Below are 4,629 nucleotides of genomic sequence, written 5' to 3'. Positions count from 1 at the left end.
CGTGGGTTTCACACAACTTTAGAAATCTTGCGAGAGGTTGCATACTGGCCACACATGGGGCAGGACTTCGACCAATACTTGAAGGGGTGTCTTGTGTGTGCACAATTTCAGCCAACTTCACTCACACACCGAGCTCCCCTCCAGAAGAGAGGGATGACACTGCCTTGGTCAGATTTACAAGTAGATTTCATCGGGCCCGTGATTCGCTCCTCTAGGGGAAACAAGTACATGTTAACGGTAACATGCTTGTTTACCAAATGGGTGTAATGTCTCCCGGCCCCAAATTGCAAGGCAGAAACAGCAGATGCCCTGATGATCAATCACATATTCTTGCGTTTTGGCCTATCCCAAAGGATTGCGTCAGACTGAGGTAGTCACTTCACCAGCGAAGTGATGACAAAGATGTGGGAGATACTTGGGGTGAAAAGGAAACTCCACGTTGCATACCGCCGGTCCTCTAGTGGTGGAGTTGAGAAGTACAATAAAACCATTGTGAGCATTTAAAAAAAGTTTGTGGCAGATTCTGGGCCAAGTTGGGACATCCAATTACCACTTGTCTTGATGGCCATCAGATCTACACCTTCTGCTGCAACTAAGATGTCTCCATTTGAGGTGGTGACTGGACGAAATATGGTGCTACCTCAGCATCTGCTCTATAGAACACAGGAGCAGACACTGATTAACGCCTCCACATGAGTATGTTGAGAACCTAAGAAAACACCTTCAACATGCTTTGCGTACGTTCAGCGGACCCTAGAAAGATCGGCAGAGGGGATGAAGACTCAGTATGATCTAAAGACCACCAAAAAGGAATACCAAGTAGGAGACAGGATCTACTTCTATAATTTCTAGAGGAACCAGACCAAAGAGTGCAAATTATTGCCTAGCTGTTGAGGACCTTTTGAAATTGTAGACAAAATCTCACCTGTCGCCTACAGAATCCGCATCCGCAAAGGCGAATTGACAGACGAGAAATGGGTCCATATCAATCAGCTCAAGAGTTGTCACCCTAGGCACACTTTGCAACAAAGTGAAGAGCCCAGAGAGAATCAAACAGAGGAGACATCAGAAACCTGAGCATAAGGAAAAGAAGAACCAGAAGGGGGCCGATAGGAGTTATGGATATGATCATGTAACAGGGAGTATTTCCTTCATTATCAATTGTTATTATTAAATGCCTGTGTATCCCACTGCTGTCAACCCAATTGGTGGGCAGTTAGTGGGAAATTGTCGTAACCGGTTTGTGTTCTCTGTCATAGATTCATACTGGTTGCGCCTATCTAACAACCAAGGAGGACCGCCCCAGCAACCTGCAAGTTACAAACTAAAGGGGATCCAGAAGTGTCGCTCCACACTATGAAAGGAAGATCCCAGGGAATGCAGGGTATGTCATTCCACGTTCAGACAAGTGACAACAAGAGGAGCAGGATGCACCATTCTCTGATGGAAGAGGGACTCATACCTGCCGGATCCTGCTGCTGTGGCTCATGGAGAAATCCCACTTGCCCGACTCCCCCAAGACTTGAAAGCCCAGGAGAAGTTGGGAGGGGGATGTGTGGGATATACTGACCCTCTTACCAGCATTGCCCCAAATCAAGAAGCTGCATTTGTGCAAGAAACAGCAACCTGGCTGTGCTGGCTTCTCTGCGCACCAGGACCTCAAAACTGCGTTTTGGCAGCAACAAACAAATGGTTGCATCATCCTGCCTAGCACACTTCAGACACAATGGAACAAGGGGACACACTGAAAAAGTATGACAGTGTGTTCTGAAACCTATATATGGAATCAAGTGAACAGGCAGCACTGCTTAGCTGCAAAAGCCAAAATCCTCTTCAAAATGAAACATTTTCACCCTTTCAAAATGCTGTTTTATGCTAATTCCATCTGTTCACTTTGAAACCACTGTCAGTAAAAAGGCCCTGCCATGCCCAGGATATTTCACTGTGCTTCACCAAAACCAGGCATAATTCCTGAGTGGCAAGCCCAGTCAAACCAGCTCTCAGAGAAATTAAGAAGCAATTTCATTTTCACTCACACGGGAACACGCGTTTATTTTCCTTCCAAATGTATCCAAGTGCAGCAGTTCAAAGAGACTTTTAACTCTCTGAGCCAGGTCAAGGGTAAATGTATCTATACTTAAGATAAAACTCCTGCTTCAAGGAAATGACTACAACTGAAAAAACGCTCCCAGTTTTAACACATGTGGAAGATTGACACATGTGGAAGATTGGGCTTTTGCTGACTGAAGAAAAATTGGCCTGTTTAAAAATAAATTGTTGCATAAAAACCTGCTTACTTAGCAATGTAAAGGGTTTATGTTAGTGGTGATCAATGTTCCCTCTAATTTTTTTGGGCTGTGTGCGCCAAAGAATAGTTGTGTGCGGGCTGTTTTTCAGTCATGTGCGCAACTGAGTGATGCGCTGCCAGAGCGGGGGTGGTCGGCAGCAGCGTGGCGGCGCAGCGGCAGCGCAGCACCCCACCAGTGAGCAAGGCTTAGTGATCAGATTCCACAGTGTGCAAGCGAGGAATGCGAATTTGCGGCACAACAAGCTCTACTTCAAGGGACATTTGGGTGCTCTATTCTCCACCCAAGACTTTAGCTCTTCTGAAATTGTGTCCTTTTACATCTCTAAACATTAGCAAGATCTTTCGTTTTATGATGGGTTGGTACAAGAACAGAGGGGTTCTTGTAGTGGAACACAGATTCTGCCTCACAAATTAATATTAGCACAGCATTAGCTTCTCCATTCTCAGTTCACTAAATGTATGGAATATAAAGGAAATGCTTTCTCTTGGTTTAATGAAATAAACAGTACATGAACATGATTAATGACAAAGACGACTTAATAGAAGGCGGGGTATGAATGGACATTGGACTGAATCATGTAATCATGTAATCTCAGATGATTGTCACCACTCACCTCACCAATGCCATTTGTGAATGTCATGTGACTGCCAGTGTTTAAGCATAAGGTCTGTTGTAACTTTTAGATCATGTGATTTCCATATGTGTAGCAGTGGAGAAAAGAGGTGTTCATTCTACAATACTCTGCCCATACGAGGCCCACTGTGTATTTATTTGCAATTGGATTTAATTCTACAGGGTTTTTACTTGTAGCACCATGGAGTACTGACCTTCCACACACCAGGTCAGGTGGAAAACAATCGTGTGGCAAGCACGGGATGGCTCTATCTCTTCTACACATATCCCAATTCAACATATTGAGGGTTCATGTGTCTGTTACATTACAACACTCCAGACAACGCCTCTACAGCCAACTTACACAACATCACCACCTGTCCACTCCCTGCCCTGGCCCCTTTAGGGATACCAATGCCCCTATGCCCTCGACAAAGACACTGTGGGGTGCTTCCGAACTGCACACAGCAACAAAGGCTAGCTCTCATCCGGGGTCACACTGGGCCATGTAATTGTCTCAGGCACCAAAGAAAAAGTGGCCCGCACTTGCAAATGGCTTTTCATTCCTTTTGTGATACTGTTTGAGTAGTACCCAGGGGAGCTTTTTGATAAAGTGACGTGCAAATTGTACATTTTAAAGAATATTTATTCAGCAACACTGGTCAAAACTACTAGTCACAGCAGAGTAAATTAACTCATCAAACTGGCCCACATGGGCCAGTAAGGGTCCCAGTGACTTTTTCTTTCTTTCACCAATGCATCAGGGCTGGACCCCTGAGCTGCTCGGGGCTGGTCCTCTTGACTACAGCAAAAGAAACTCTGCTGCAAGACCAGGGGCTCTGTGTGTAAACCAGCTGACTCGCACACTAAACTTTTTCTTTCTTTTACCAATAAATCAGGGGATAGCGCGAACGCAGTCCCCCACTACCAGAAATAATGCAGTCGAGTACCCTGCATTTGGGGACATCGCAGGGGTCAGCAAATCCGATGTGCAATGGATGAGCCTCACCCTGGGAGCTCTGCCTTTCAGATCACAGATGCTCCCCTGCCAGGTAAGTATGAGTTGCGAGCAAGAGGGCAGGGGTTGGGCGGCGGGCCTGTTCTGGAAGTCCCGCTAAGCGAGGAAGAGAGAGAAGGCTGGTACTGACCCAGACCCAGCCCTCCCGGAAGCCCTGAGCGTCTGCAGAGCTGCCTGCCCCACGGGCAGGGGGAAGCTCTGGCAGGCAGAGCCCAGCAGAAGAGGCACATTGTAGCACAGTTCATTTCTCCCATCAGGCCCTGCTCGGCCCAAGATTTGCATAAATTCGGACCTGGCCGCCAGCCAGCAGGCCCAGTCGGATAGCGAGCAGGCCTGGTGCAGTGGGCCCACTGGCCCGTTGGCCCCAGGCGGGTCCATAGCCCTCCTGAGCCGACAGGTCACCCCGCTTAAATAGAGGGTCTCGGGTGGGGTGCCCCCCATCAGGACACGGCAATGCCGTGAAGGCAATGCCCGATCGGTGCTCGGACGGGGCCAGCAGCAGCCGGTAGCCAGACCACCCCTCCCCCATAAATCCCCTGGAGCTGCTGTAACCAGACCCCCCCATAAATCTCCAGGAGCTGCTGGCTGGGCCTTCTTCAGGTTGGAGGGCCTGGGCGCAAAAACAGAGCACGGGCAGGGTGGCTTCAAGAACTACCGGGGCACCTGATAGCATGGGGCGCACATGGGTGG

The 4,629-nt window shown here is 48.2% G+C and overlaps 1 non-coding gene across 1 annotated transcript; it reads right to left on the bottom strand.

Moving 5' to 3' along the window:
* Positions 1 to 3,817: 3,817 nt before the first annotated feature.
* LOC138481804 (U1 spliceosomal RNA) lies at positions 3,818 to 3,981 on the bottom strand. The gene has a single exon (XR_011274416.1). It is a non-coding gene; the product is annotated as a U1 spliceosomal RNA (small nuclear RNA).
* Between the last annotated feature and the right edge of the window lie 648 nt (positions 3,982 to 4,629).

Source organism: Ambystoma mexicanum, chromosome 5p (genome assembly GCF_040938575.1).
Source record: "Ambystoma mexicanum isolate Mex_15411 chromosome 5p, UKY_AmexF1_1, whole genome shotgun sequence".
Taxonomy (NCBI): Eukaryota; Metazoa; Chordata; class Amphibia; order Caudata; family Ambystomatidae; genus Ambystoma; species Ambystoma mexicanum.
This window is presented reverse-complemented; position numbering and strand designations above follow the sequence as displayed.